Below are 16,372 nucleotides of genomic sequence, written 5' to 3'. Positions count from 1 at the left end.
TCATATCATGCATCTCCATCCCATTCATTTCCCCATCCCTTTGTATCTGCCCTTGCAGCACCCCCAATAAAATAAAATAAAATTTGAGAGAAAACAATAAAGAAAAATAATTCTTGTACTGAAAGCTGTGAGTCACGAAGTAAACCCTTTTAACCGTACATCTTTACTTGGAGGTATTCATTGCAGAGAGTCATTGGTCTGGTTTGAGGCCTCAAGTTTCTGGTACACTATCAAAGCTGGACTCACTGGAACTCCTCTTGCATACCCTGAAGCTTTGGATATGAAGGACCATTCCGTTCAGGTGCTTCATCAGATCACAGGTGGGGAGATGTTGGGGGTGGCCAACTCAGAACCCTGGTTCTGGGCCTGGGTAGTTGCAGAATTGGTCAGCCCACCAGCTCTCTCTTGTCCTCACTATCAGGGTGAACTCTCCTGCACTGCCCTGGCTAGTTCACCTCTTGCAGTGATGAGCAAGAGGCAGGGCCAGTTCTCAGGATTTCATGTCCCCAGAGTTAGTTCTATCACACCTACACCTTCAGGGCCAGCTCTACTGTGTTGCCCATGTGTGGTATAGGGGCCACTTTCCTAAGTACTGCAGCTGATGAGGGGGAGGGACAGCTCTCCCACTATTATGACCTCAGGCCCAGCAGTTTCTCTAGCCTCAGGTATTGATGGGCTGGGGATGGGAGGTGGGGGAGGGAGTCCCCCCTCCTTGCCTCTTCATGACAGATGAGTAATGTGGACAGCTCTCCCATGCCCATGATCACAATTTTGGGACTGGCTCACCGACACCTCCACCAACAGGATTGGCTTTACTGTGTTGCCCTGGCAAGGTGTAGGGCCTGCTCTCCCTGCCTCAAACATTGATAGGCACAGGAGGTGGGAAGGAAAGCCATTTCTCCCCTGCCCATGCCACATGACAGACTGGTAATGGGGATAGTTTTCCCATGTTCCCAATTTCAGGGTTGACTCTCCCACCTCTCTGCCAATGTGGTTGGCTCTACTGTGCTGTTCAGGCAAGGTGCAGGGCCAGCTGTCCTAGGTGTTGCAGCTGGTGGGGTTCAGGGGCAGCTCTCGAGCTCATATGGTCTCAAGACAAGCTCCACCATCTGCCTCAAGCATTTATGGGCAAGGGGTAGGGTGGGGCAGAAGAGGGCATCTGTCCCCTGCCCATGCTGCCACATGACTGGTAAGTAATGGGAACAGCTTTTCCATGATCAAAGCTCACCCACACCTCTACCAACATGATTGACTATATTGTCCTGCCCATTATTTTTCTTTTTAAATCATCACTCTTGTATTGTTATTTCTCACTTACTTTAGTGTTGACTTTGCCTAAGTTTTGTGACCATTCTTTTTCTGCCTGTACTCTTTTGTATTCTATAATTTCTTTTACAATAACCAGTGTAATTTCCCACTCATTTCTACTTCCTCTTATCTTTGCACTCTTCCTCATATTTTACTTCTTAGATATAAATTTTATTTTATTGTATTTTATTTTGCTTTTTGAGATTATAATTGCATCGGTCCTCCTTCCCTTTCCTCCCTCTAAAACCTTTCATCAATTTCTCCTTGCTTTCATTCAAATTCATAGCCTCCATTTTCATTGTGTTACATGAATATTTCATGTATGTTCCTAAATGTAACCTTCCCAACCTGCCTTTACTTGTATGTATGTTTTCAGTGTGACCATTTAACCAATTGGCGTGCTCTCCCCTGGAGAAGGCTACTTCTCTCAGATTAAAAACATGGCATATCCCCATTGAGGGCCCTACCCTGCCTGGGGAGTGGTGGGTGGATGGGGTGGGGGTGGCTGGGGATGGGGGAGGAAGGTTGGGGGTGAGGGGAGGGAGAGGGAGAAGGGACTTGAAATAAGCTTGTTCCCTAACTAGAACTAATAAAATAAAAAAATAAAAAACATGGCATATATATACATAATGAAGTTTATTCCAGCCATAAAGAAGAATAAGGCTATATATGTATATATTGCAAGAAAATGCATTTTATTGAATACCAATTACATTAATCAAAATAAACCAGGCACTAGGGGGAGAAATATTATGTATGTTTTCATATGTAAAACCTAGATTATATATGCATACACACAGATACAGATATGAAAATAGAAGGGTAACTATCTGAGGCAAAATGACAACTAGCAGAAGTGTTAATAAGGAGTAATTTTAGTGAAAATATGTAATGTACTTGACAAAATATTATGAAACTGCTCATTTTGTAGAATGAATATTTACTAATAAAATGTATAAATAGGGAACAATTCGGGGGTTAATGAATACATATGGGTGTACATGTGAGCCTATCTCCAGAGATAATTACCTCCTGATGACTCTGACTTTCTTACTAGATTAATCTTGTAAGGGATTCACGGTATGATGACATCATTGACAGCTGGAGAAACAAGCTTAGTTCAGGAAGTACTAGTAAAATAATACGATGTCCAAAGCACTCATATCTTGCTCTCTGGCCTCTTCCTATATCCTATTTCTCTGTTTCCTGTACACCAAGAAAAGAAATACAACCTCTTTCACATGCTTCCACAGCCATGATGTTCTGTCAAAGTTTATGGGGCTAAGTGACTGTCGTCTGAATCCTCTGAAACTGTGAGTCAAATAAAACAATTATCCTTTTAAAAGTTTTAGCCATGTATGTATGAGTTTATTTCTGAAACAAAATTGTTTTTCGATGAATCTATACATAAACTTTTATTTCCCAGGGCTTTGATTATTGAGTCTTTGTTATGAGTTTAGACGTTGGGAAGTATTAACCCTCAACTTTGTGCTTTTGTAAGGTTGCTTTGGCTACTCAAATTACTTCAAGTTCCTTATGTATTTCATTGTCATATTGCTAATGTATAGAAGTAAAGCTTTTAAAACTATTCAATCTATATTTTTAAACAAGTGGAGCTTATTAATTCATAGACACTTTGTGAAATCTTAAGAATTTTCTTTATATGTGATTCTGATGTCAGTTTGGTGGTGTCTATAAATCTAGTACTTAGGAGGCTGAGGCAAGAGAATCTGAAGTTTAAACCCTTCCTGAACTACAGAGTGAAATCTCTTCTTAAAAAGAAAGAAAAGACTCAGATATGATAATACAGATAGATTTAATTCTTTATATACAAATTTGAAATACTTTATCTATTTTATTGCTAATTATTTGGCTAGAATGACAGGTACAATGTTTCATGTAAGAGAGAAAACTAACATCCTTATCTTGTTCCTGTGTCTTGTGGAAGAATCTGTTTTATATTATTGAGTAAGATGGTAGCTATGGTCATTCTTAAATATTCTCTTTTTATGTTGAAGAAGTTATTCTATTTTAAAGCAAATTATACTGTTTTACATGTCAATCCCAGATCCCGTTCCCTCCCCTCCTCCCTGTCCCCCACTGACACCCCCATCCCATACCCTTTCTGCTCCCCAGGGAGGGTGAGACCTTCCATGGGGAATCTTCAAAGTCTGTCACATCATTTGGATCAGGGCCTAGGTCCTCCCCGGTGTCTCTAGGCTGAGAGAGTATCCCTCTGTGTGGAATGGGCTCCCAAAGTCCATTCATACTCTAGGAAAAATATTGATCCAGGTATGTGAAACATGACAGGTTATAACAGTGACATTTAAATCTCACAGGTAATCTTTTAATTTTTTTATTTTAATTAGAAAGAAGATTATTTTACATGTCAATCCCAGGTCCCTCTCCCTCCCCTCCTCCCCTGACCCCCCAACTAACACCCTACCTATCCCCATACCCTTTCTGCTCCCCAGGGAGGGTGAGGCCTTCCATACGGGGTCTTCAGAGTCTGTCATATCCTTTGGGATAGGGCCTAGGCCCACCCTCTTGTGTCCAGGCTCAGGGAGTATCCCTCCATGTGGGATAGGCTCCCAAAGTCCATTCGTATGCTAGGAATAAGTACTGATCCACTACAAGGAGCCCCATAGATTTCCGAGGTCTCCTCATTGACACCCACATTCAGGGGGTCTAGATCATTCGCATGCTGGTTTCCCAGCTATCAGTCTGGGAACTAAGATCTCTCCCTTGTTCAGGTAAGCTGTTTTTGTGGTTTCACCAACCTGGTATGGACCCATTTGCTCATCAGTCCTCCTTTTCTGTAACTGGATTTCAGTTCAGTTCAAGTTTTATCTGTGGTTGTCTTCTTCTACTTCCACCAGCTGCTGGATGAAGGCATGTTTGTCTTTTGTGACTGGGTTACCTCTCTCAGAATGGTTTCTTCTAATTCCATCCATTTGCCTGTGAATTTCAAGATTCTATTGTTTTTTTTTCCGCTGAGTAGTACTCCATTGTGTAAATGTAACACATTTTCTTTCATTCTTCAGTTGAGGGGCATCTAGGTTGCTTCCAGGTTCTGGCTATTACAAATAATGCTGCTATGAACATAGTTGAACAGATGTCCTTGTTGTATGAATGTGCTTCTTTTGGGTATATGCCTAAGAGTGAAATTGCTGAATCTTGTGGTAGACTGATTTGCCATTTTCCTGAGGAATCGCCATACTGATTTCCAAAGTGGCTGTACGAGTTGGCACTCCCACCAGCAGTGGAGGAGTGTTCCCCTTTCTCCACATCCTCTCCAGCATAAACCGTCATTGGTGTTATTGCTTTTAGCCATTCTGACAGGTGTAAGGTGGTATCCCAGAGTTGTTTTTATTTGCATTTCCCTGATGGTTAAGGATATTGAACACTTTCTTATGTGTCTTTCAACCATTTTAGATTCCTCTATTGAGAACTGTCTATTTAGGTCTGTACCCCACTTTTTAATTAGATTATTTGGTGTTTTTGAGACCAGCTTCTTGATTTCTTTGTAAATTTTGGAGATCAGCCCTCTGTCGGATGTGGGGTTGGTGAATATCTTTTCCCAATCCGTGGGCTGTCATTTTGTCTTGTTGACTGTGTCCTTTGCCTTGCAGAAGCATCTCAGTTTCAGGAGGTGCCATTTATTAATTGTTGATTTCAGTGTCTGTGCTACTGGTGTAATGTTCAGGAAGCAGTCTCCTGTACCAAAATCGTTCAAGGGTATTTGCTACTTTCTCTTCTAATAAGTTCAGTGTGGCTGGATTTATGTTGAGGTCTTTGATCCATTTGGACTTAAGTTTTGTGCATAGCGATAGATGTGGATCTATCTGCAGTCTTCTATATTCCAGCATCCAGTTATGTCAGCACTCACAGGTAAATTTTTAAACTAATACCCATAAATGCAATTTATTATTGTATATTGACCCTGCTTCCAGAGGTTATGCAAAGTTAATTGATTAAAATGAATAATTGTTAAGAGTGATGTAGTTTTTCATGCTCATAGCCAATCTTTCTGTGAATATGGTTACTTTAATACTTCTTTTCTAACTCTGATATTCCAATTTAGTTTTCTTGCACTGTTACACTCGAAGCATCACTTAATATAATATTTTAAAGAAGGCTATTTCTGGCATCACTCCCAAACTCACATTTGATTCTCAAATTTGTTTCTTTGTTGTTCTTATTCTTCACCCACTGTATCTTCAACCTAATAAAACTTCTACTTTATGCCAGAGTTTTGTTCTTCTTTACCACAATTTCAACACAAGCTTTAAAGTTTATTTCAAGGGAAAAATTAGACATCATGCTGTAAACTTTATTTTTCTCAAAGATTAGAGTTCCTTAGTTCACATCTATTTTGTTTTCATTTAATACCTCCAATAGGTAATCTTATGTATTTTGTCTACCATTCGTAATTATTTTCCCTGAAAAAATTGTCTACAATAAGTTTCTCTGATACACTGCCAAGTGGAAATTTGCCCTCTCTTCTTACCCTATTTTAGATGATAAGATCAAGGTCAGATGATTTAACTGATTAGCTTACAGCTCTTGTTATATTGGGGGGGTAAGGAAATTAGAAGTTAATTCTTTTCCACTATACCAAGTTGCCTTTCTTTTGCTAGTGTTATCACTAGATAACATATTAGTTTATAGATAACATATTAGTTTATATACTCAGTTTGGTGTATTTTAATATGATGCATCCCCTTTTCAGTTCTGCTTCTTGATTACAGTAAATTCAAAAGTCACCTGTGATTGTATGATAATCATTTGTTAGTGTTCAGGTCAAAGCCCAGTATCAACCACATTATCTCATAATCTATGGTTTAATATATGCTTTGTGAAGCTTGTCTTTAAAGGACTGAGATAGTTTTACTTTCAAAATTATCTTTTCTTGAGTTATATATATGCTAGGTTTCTGAGATCCTTGAGATCTTTTCTTGTTCAATTTTTATTTGATCAATAATTTGAACTGTGGTACAGAGCAAATAGTCTTCAGAACATCTCAATTTAACATTCATTGGTGTTTGTTGATCTTGGTTAATGGATATAATTGAGGGAAATCAAAGATAAATCTGATAAGGTCCTTTCCTTTACTAACTTCGAATGCACTATCGAAACAACCATCGAAAAGAAAGTCAACTTCACTATAATCAATTAGGTATAAAGCAAATGGGAACTTTGAAAAAGTATTCATGTAAGGCTGAAATAATCAAGCAGAATTTCACAAAGAAAGTTAGACAATGGTCTTGAATACATATTTAATAGGGGACATTGCTGCTACCCAGAACAAAACACATTAGGTTATGCTCATCTTAAGAACTAAAGAATTACTCATATTTATGGTGACAACAAAAGTTTTATTAATTTAAAGTTAATATTAAGAACATGTATAAGCTGGGCACTGGTGGCACATGCCTTTTATCCCAGCACTCAGGAGGCTGAGGCAGGTGGATTTCTACATTCAAGACCAGCCTGGTCTACACAGTGAGTTCCATAGAGAATTCCTGCCTCAAAAAAAGGAGAAGCTGGGTAGATTCATGTTTTGAGAGAGCATCTATGTCTATCTCTGGCTGGCCTGAAACTCTATCTCTAGACTAGGATGTCCCCAAATTCACAAAGATTTGCCTGTGAGTGCTGGGATTACAATTGTGTACCACCACACCTGGCATGAACAAATGAGGTAATACAGCTATACAACAACAGCACATGTTTACAGATTCTATGAACCCTACAGGAAAGTTTGTTTACAAAATAACTGTAATCCTCTTACATATGAAAAAGAGCTCTCATTCAATGTTAGTTAATATTAAAGGTGATTTTTATCTTGTCATCTTTAAAACACTGACACTCATGGAACACTATTATTGTTCCCATTTTATTAACAAAATAATTTGCTCAATATTGTTGCATAAAATTTGGCTACAGTCAGATTTCTATTACTTGGAAGTTCTGAAGTTGGCTTTGTTTACAGCAGATTTGGGGCCTTAACTGCTCCACTATGTTGTTATCCTGAGGGTGAAGATGGAACTACTGATTAACCTCTGAATTCTACCTAATTTCTCTTGTTTGAATTGTTTTTGGTTGGTTGGTTGGTTTTGGTTTTTCCCCGGCTGTCCTGGAACTCACTTTGTAGACCAGACTGCTCTTGATATCACCTCCTGAGTGCTTGGTGTGCACCATCATACCTGGCTGAAAAGATTTATTTTTATTTGTGTGAGTGTTTTTGATGGGGAATGTTCTTTTGTACATATGTTTCTTTTATTGGTTGATGAATAAAACACAGATTGGCCAGGCAGGATGGCAGGTAGGACTAGGAGACAAGGAGAATTCTGGGAAGTGTAAGCAGAAGGAAGTCGTCATGTGATCCCAGGAAGTGATGTAGCTGAGCAGAAACTGCCACTAGCTAACAATAGAGGTCTAGAGGTCTAAACACATAAGCAGGAAGTGACATAGCTGGGCAGAATCAGGATATAAACAGGGACAAACAGGAAATCACTCTCTTCTCTGCCAAGACTCTGAGCAGTCAACATGTAGGACACCAGAGGAGTAACAGGTCTCCAGATATTTCTCTGATTAGAGAAGACCACATGGGAATATTTAGATTAATAGAAATGGGTTAATAATTAAGACAGAGCTAGCCAATAAGAAACCCTAGTCATCGGCCAATAATTTCATAATGAATATAACATCCATGTGTTTCTTTGGGGCTGAGAAGGGCAGAAGGACCAGCCGGACCAAAAACCTCATGTTACATGTTTTGCTTCTGTGAATGTCTGTGTACCTACCACATGTGCCTGCAAAAGTCAGAAGAGAGTGATGAATCACCAGGAACTGAAAGTTGTAAATGGTTGTTTACTGCCATTGGGTTGTCTGGAAACAAACTCACATCCTCTTGGAAAGCAGCCAGTGATCTTAACCACTGAGCCATCTCTCCACTCCAAGCCATATCCAATTGCTTGGTCTCTTTTCAAACTCTTTCCCCTCTCTGATTTGTCCTTTTACATCACCATAGGTTTGGTTGACCTCTCCTTTTTGAGTTTGAATATTTAACAAAAGAACTACTTGTAGCTTGAATCGTATTTCCCAGTGAGAAATGCCTGAATTTAAACTTCCATGAATGGTGTAGCAATCCCATTGTGACTCTGGGCTTTATTTACACTCTACCAGTACTCAAGATCAATCAGGAATCCAATATTCCACCCAAACATACAAAATTGGCACCTCAAAGCCCATAATTCAAATGGTTTTACTATGTATTGGGTAATTGCTCAAGACAATTTCCATGTGCTAATCTTTGGTCTTCTGCTACCATCTAATGATCATTAGATGCTCAGGCCAATTTAGAACATGATTCACTAGTATAGTGGCAGATATGAATGAATGAAATAATGTTTTTCTTCTGTGGCTTTCTAATTCAGACTTATAAAAGATAAACTTAGTCATGAGTAGTAGAAATTTGTTAGAGATATTCTTTCATATCTAATAGGATTTACCATTACTCTTAGCCAATTGAAATGGTGGTGGTAGTAAGAAATGGATATTTAAAGAAAATATAATCATTCTTTGTACAATACATTATTCCTTTAGTAACTAGATTGACTCAAAATTATTTGAACTTCATCATCTTTAATTTGCATATAAAATAACATAACTGTTGGCAATAATTAAAATACAGACCTAAATTATATATATGAATTTGAAGCATATACTTAACTGTTTTAATGAAATTGTTTTTTCACAATTTTATGCATGCATATACTATGTTCTGATTGGTCTCACCCCCACTGTCCTTTATGTCTTTCCTACATCTGTCCATCCCTGCTCCTCTCTACAAGTCCCTTTCCCACATTCATGTCTTTTTGTTTCTGCATAGGAAACCTAATTTATAAGTAGATGGCAACCCTTGATATTAAACATTATTCTGTCCAGTTAACTCTAAAGTAGATTCTCTGCCCATGTCTAAAGTAGTCTGTCATGGAAATCTATGCCATTTCTGCCATGCCTCTTGTGACCTGCTTATTGAATGTCTGTCCCTTTTATAACAATGTACAGAATTGTATAGGAAAAATCTTATAGGTCTTGATCTGATCCATCTAATAGTAGACCATAGGCATTTTGAATGGTGAATATGTTAACTTTTACTTTTGTCTTCCTTAAAGTTATTTGGTTTCCAGACTCAGAGATCCACAACCAAGAAGCAGGCTGAACTCTGGGAATCCAGTTGGAGAGAGGGAAGAGGGAATATATGAGCAATGGAGGTCAAAATCATGAATGAGAAATCTACAGAGACAGCCGAACCATGCTGGTAGAAACTCTTGAACTCTAGACCAACAGTATGTGGGAGACAGTTGTGAAGCTTCGACTATCTTAGCAGGCCCTGTAGGACCACAATAAAACCCTGGTACATGAGCTAGCTGGTTGGAACCCATTTCCTATGGTGGGATGCCATGCTCAATGGCAGTAGGACCATGAAATAATGCGGCTACATGAGCTAGCTTGTTGGAGCCCCCATGGTGGGATGCCATGCTCAGCCTTAATGCATGGGAAAGGTCTTGGCCCTGCCACAACCTATTATGCCAGATTTTGTTGACTTCTCATGAGAGCCCTTACCCATGAGTAAGGAGTGGACTGGAGATGGGCCGTGGGGGGACGTGAAGGGGACAGGAGGAAGGGTGGGAGGAGAACTGTGGTTGGAATGTAAAATAAAATTTAAAAGAATAAGTAAATTATATAAAAAGCTATTTGTTTTCTTCTCATTGTGTGTAAGGGCAGCAGAAGTAGCACTAGCGCCCTTTTGTCCTGTCTTGCTATGTTGTACTTTCTTAGGTAGATCTCGCTAAGTAAGAAGCTAAAAAGATAACTTATGCATTTCTGCCTTTGTATCTTAGAAATAGACACCTGATCTAAGTAATGCTCACTGAGTAAATAAACAAACTACATTGTTTTGGTTAGGATTTCCATTGCTGTAACAAAAAACCAATGGCAAGTAGTGGGGGAAGGGTTTATTTCAGTTTACAAATCTCAGGTCACAATCACCGGAGGAAGTCAGAACAGGAACTCAAGGCAGGAACTTGGAATCAGGAAATGAAGTACAAATCACAGAGTACTACTGTTGGCTGGCTTGCTCTTCATGGCTTGATCAACTTTCTTATAGAATCCAGGCCATGATGTTCAAGGATGGCACTATCCTCTGTGGCCTGGGCCCAACCACATCAATCATTAATCAAGAAAATGAAATAACGGATTTGCCTACAGGATGACATTAAGGAGCTATTTTCTCAATTAAAGTTCCCTCTTCTCACATGACTCCATTTGCATGAAGCTGGCAAAAACAACAAAAGACCAACTAGGAAAATGATCCTACTATTAGATATTATTCATACATATTTACTACATACTAAGGAAATATAGTATAACAATGTACTGATGGAACACTGAAGTTTTGTACACTCACTTGCTGATATATACATCATGCTCTCTGTTGGGAGGTAATGGCACAATGATTAATTGTACCTATTCAATATTTCATATATGTGTGGATTTAAAGGTGGCAAGAAGTGACTTTTGTACATAACCCAATGATAAATGCAGTAGCATGTTCATTTTTAGAAATTAAGATTCAGGCATTATAGAAATACTAAGACAAAGTAATCTGAAGTAAATGTTTATTTCTCCCTTATGCTGTGTTTTGTTAAAAGTAGACAAAACTGTATCAAACTATAGGGTTTTTTTTTTCCCACTGACCCTTAGCCTGTTTCAACAACCCAATCAATCACAATGGCACAGACCTGATTTTCCTAGGATCAGTGACACTGTCTGTTTTTAGGAGAAAGATAGCAAGAAGATGTCCTTTTGCACTCAACATGGCCAGTGTGTTTATGGACCATCATGCTTTTTGGATTTTATTATGCCTGGGCGATTTTCCAATATTTTATGAACATGGATTTTCAGAACGTTCCTGGATTGAAACACGATTGTATATCTGGACAATATCTTAGTCTACTCATGACAGCACTGTCCAGATGGTCCTGGACTGCTTCCAGTGGAATCAGCTTTTGGCCAAGAACTGTAGAAGCATGAATCTTGTGAAGTCCAAGTCAAGTTCCTGGTGCATGTAATCTCCTCACAAGGGATTGGGATGGACTTCTGGAAAGTCAAGTCAGTACTGATTAGGACACACTTGTAATTATTTTTTTTCAAAAAAGCTTTCAATAACTTTTCACATTCCGTGGATAATTACATTAGACTCATCCTCCCTTTTTTGGCTCTAAGTGTCTCACAAGCCAATCATCTGGGGAAGACATTAAGCATTTCAATGATTTCTGGAGTTCCAGGAAACCTTAAAAGAATTGAACCACTTTTTGTTTCTGTGTGCATCTTGATATTGTCCTTGCTTTCCTTTATTACCCTTAAAGATAGACAGGTTATATTAGTATGTCGTCTGCTCTCTTCATATTGAAGAAATCCTGACCTCCCTACTCTAGCTCCTTCAGTCTGTCTATCTTCTTTTTCATGCGTAACTTTTTGAAAACAACATTATATGTGAATAAGATTCTCCATGTTTAGCAAATACAAACACAGGGACTTCCTCATTGTATGCGACAACTCCAAATATCCTCAATGTATCATAATTTACACAATTCTCAGATATGTCTCAACATGCCACCTATACCCATTTTCTAAACCTAATCTTGTTAAGGTGACCAATGGCATTTGTATTGAAAATTACATGGACAAAATCATGGTGTCTTATCACTATATGCATGGTCCTCTATTGTTCAAATGAAATGCAAAATCATATGTATATAATGAATGAAATAAAAATCATATATGTCATATACTAAATAATTTTAGTGCATACAGTGTTAATTTATTATATTTGTGTTATTAGGTATGTTACTTCACATAGTAATTTCTTTGTTTCCGTTTTCATTTTTCTCATGTATTTTTAGTTTTCACTTTTGTTTGTTCTATTATTCCATGGGTTATTCAAAGAATGTGCTTTAATTTCCATATATATGTATAAACTTCAAAGCTTCTCATTTTATTTAAATTCTTTAATTACTACTCACATTTACATATCCTTCCCCCCATTCCCTCGACCTCCCATCCTCCCATGTTCCCCACAACCCCACAACCCATCCCCCAACTCCTACCCAGGGATGAGGCCCTCCATGAGGGACCTTCAAAGTCTGTCATATCATCAAAGTTTCTCTTTCTATTGCCATTTAGTTTTATATCATTATGGTTTGATATTTTGCATGATTTCCAATTTTTAAAATTTGATGAGTATTTTTGGGTTGAAATAAGTAATCTATCCTGGATAATATTATTTATGTAGCCACAAAAATACTATGAGGTGTTGGATGCAATGTTTACATCCTTGTCATATCTATTTAGTCTAAAGAACAGTTTACATTCAATAAATTTTAGCCAATGTTTCCTATTATTTCATTGTAATATTTCTCTCACTTCAGGTCACTTAATATTATTTTTATTTAGTTGTTCTTATGTGTGGCTTTTATTTGTTTGCACTAGTCATAGTCTCATGATGAATTGATCCCCTTTCCATTGTACAATGACCTCCTTTGACTATTTTTACAGTTTTTGATTTATGACTATATAATTAAGCTAATCTTGTTTTAATTTTATTTTAATTTCTGCACAGTATTATTAGGTACCTTTCCCTTTCATTCTTTATGTGTCATTACAGGAGAATGTATTTGGGTTAACATGGAGGTGGAAGTTGGCCTGGATTTATATCCATTCACTTTTTACTATAAAACCCAAAATTTTGTATTCATTAGAAATACAAAGTCTAAGAGTGAGATAGCAGCATAATTTGTAATAGCCAGATCCTGGAAGCAACCTAGATGCCCCTCAACTGAAGAATGGATACAGAAAATGTGGTACATTTATACAAGGGAGTACTACTCAGTGGGGGGGGGGGAGAAACAATAGAATCCTGGAACTCACAGGCAAATGAATGGAACTAGAAGAAACCATTCTGAGCGAGGTAACCCAATCACAAAAAGACAAACATTGTATGTACTCACTCATATGTGGATTTTAGACATAGAGTAAAGGATTGCCAGCCTACAATCCACATCACCAGAGATGCTAGGAAACAAGGAGGACTCTAAGAGAGACATACATGGTCCCCTGGAGAAGGGGAATGGGACAAGATCTCCTGAACAAATTGGGAGCATGGGAGGAGGGGAGAAGGATTTAGGAGAAAGAGAAGGAAAGAGGAGGACATGAGGGAGCAGGAAGATTGAGTCAGGGGAAGAATAGAGGAGAGCAAGAAAAGAGATAACTTAATAGAGGGAGCCATTATAGGTCTAAAGAGAAATCTGGCACTAGGGAAATGTCCAGAAATGTACAAGGATAACGGCAACTAACAATCTAAGCAATAGTGGAGAGGCTACCTTAAATGCCCTCCCCTGATAATGAGATTGATAACTACCTTATATGCCATCCTAGAGCCTTTCATCCAGCACCTGATAGAAGTAGAAGCAGACACCTACAGCTAAACACTGAAGTGAACTCCTGGAATCCAGTTGCAGAGAGGGAAGTGTGATGAACAAAGGGGTCAGTCAAGACCATGCTGGAGAAACCCACAGAAACAGCTGACCTGAACAATGTGGAGCTCATTGAGAGGGAAGTGTGATGAGCAAAGGGGTCAGTCAAGAACATGCTGGAGAAACCCACAGAAACAGCTGACCTGAACAATGTGGAGCTCATTGACCCCAGACTGATAGCTGGGATACCAGCATAGGATTGGTCCAGAACCCCATGAATGTAGGTGTCAGCTAGGAGGCCTGGGCAATCTATGGGGCCTCTTGTAGTAGATAAGTATTTATCCTTAGTATATGAATGGACTTTGGGAGCCCATTCCACATAGAGGGATACTCTCAGCCTAGACACAAGGGGGAGGGCCTAGGCCCTGCTCCAAATGATGTGACAGACTTGAAAATTCCCCATGGAAGGCCTCACGCTCCCTGGGGAGCAACAAGGGGATGGGATAGAGGGTCAGTGGGTGGAAGGGGAGGAGGGGAGGGAAAGGGGAACTGGGATTGACATGTAAAACAAGCTTGTTCTAATTTAAATTGAAAAATCACCAAAAAGAGAATGAAATACAAAGTCAATGATCCTGACATTCCCAATTTATTATCTCTAGATTTTTGTTTGCTCTTCTAAGGCTTGGCCCAAAATATTTTGACTATGTTGATGACCTGCTATATATTGATGGTTAAAATTTTAAGAAAAATTGTAGTTGTTCTTCTCTGCTTCACTTGTGCAGGACAAAAAGTTTATACTAAATAAGGTGGGTTAAAATGATCACTTAGTGGAATCATGCAGCAATTGATCATCCATGACTGTACCAAGTTGAACAGTTTATTCAAGCATCAAATTTCCTTCATAAAGGGTGAGAAATTTTTTATCTGAGGAGGCTGAGTAAAGACAATGCTTGAAGCTTACTGATGAGCCATTCTAGCTGAATCTGAGCACTGTGCAGCCACAGACTCAATCTTTAAAACTAGTGTGCAGAGTGAGGAAGACACCAACATTGCCCTCTGTCCTCCACACAAATGCATAAAGACACATGTACACACACACACACACACACACACACACACACAGAGAGAGAGAGAGAGAGAGAGACAGAGAGAGAGAGAGAGAGAGAAGCATGCACAAGCACACACAAACAACAAATAAATTGGTTTAAAAAACCTAAGAAATACATATGGGAGACTATAGAGCCTGGTTTTATATAACAAAAAGAAAAGATCCATTGAAAAAGGCAGGATAGAAGTTGCTATAATTACTCATCATTGAAATATAAGAAGTCCATGCAATAGAGAAATACTTTTTCCTTAGAGACTAGAGAAATAATTATGTCCAAGCCTTGGGCTTAAAACTAATATCAGGTCTACTACAGTAAAATACCATTCTAGGCAGAACCACATCTCTCCTGGCCTCAAGTCAACTCCAATGGACTAATTCACCAGAAATACATAAGACAAGCAGGTGACTGAAGGGGACCCTGCAGGCATTCATGGCAGGCAGGGAAGCAAACCCAAAAACTCACCTCTGAAACTCGAAAAACCAGGTTAGATTGAAATTGTCAAGTTGGATCAAGACTTCACTTTGAGAGTCTGATCCCAGGCAGTTTTTCCCCCAATAAATTTAAACACAGTATAATTTGGAAAAAAATTTCCTGGTATAATTACAATCCCCAGTGCACAAGGAAGTGTAATTACATGGAAACTCAACTCAGGGTACAATCATTTCTTCTTCAAAGAAGATGGGTTCTAGCAATATGATGCCTCTACTAGCTTAAGGGCCTAAGGAAGAGTCTGGTCTGGTCTCAGTCATACAGATATTTGGGCTACTAGCCACCTCTGGTCTTATTGTGAGAGCTTGTTGAGCCTCTGGCTATAAGATAATGTAAAAGTCATTTAAGCTATTAGGTATCTCCAGTAATGGGTGTGGGAGCTTGGGGAGTCTCTGGCTGTAGGGGTCATTTAGATTACTAGCCACCTCTGGTCCTGGTTGTAGGAGTGTTATATGGCCTGGCCCAACAGATAATACAGATCACCAGGCTGCTAATCACTTATAATTCCAGGCTTTCAGGATGGAGGAACAGATTGTTTTTCATATTTTCCATTAGAAAGAGGATCCTGAATGCTTAACATTCTTGCTTTCTATAGAGATCTGTGGGCCCAAGGCCTTTGTTCTGTCCTTCCAACAAACAGGTGGCCACATCTATTACCTGTCCCTCAAGTGTAGAAAGTAGAGTAGGGAGTTGGAGAGATAACATAAAACTACCATAGCCTAGCTGAAGCTCATAGGTGCATCCACCATGATGTGTACTGGTAGTAGGCAGAAACTGTACACCTTTATACCCAGAACGGAGCTTTCAGATAGAGGCACCAGGCCTATCTAATCATTAAGTGTGCTAGTGGGTAGACTCATGTTTGCCCTATATTGTTGCTATCTTTGAGTGTTACTGGTATATTGTCCAAGCCTGTGTCAACTC

This window comes from Cricetulus griseus, chromosome X (genome assembly GCF_003668045.3).
Source record: "Cricetulus griseus strain 17A/GY chromosome X, alternate assembly CriGri-PICRH-1.0, whole genome shotgun sequence".
Lineage (NCBI taxonomy): Eukaryota > Metazoa > Chordata > Mammalia > Rodentia > Cricetidae > Cricetulus > Cricetulus griseus.
This window is presented reverse-complemented; position numbering follows the sequence as displayed.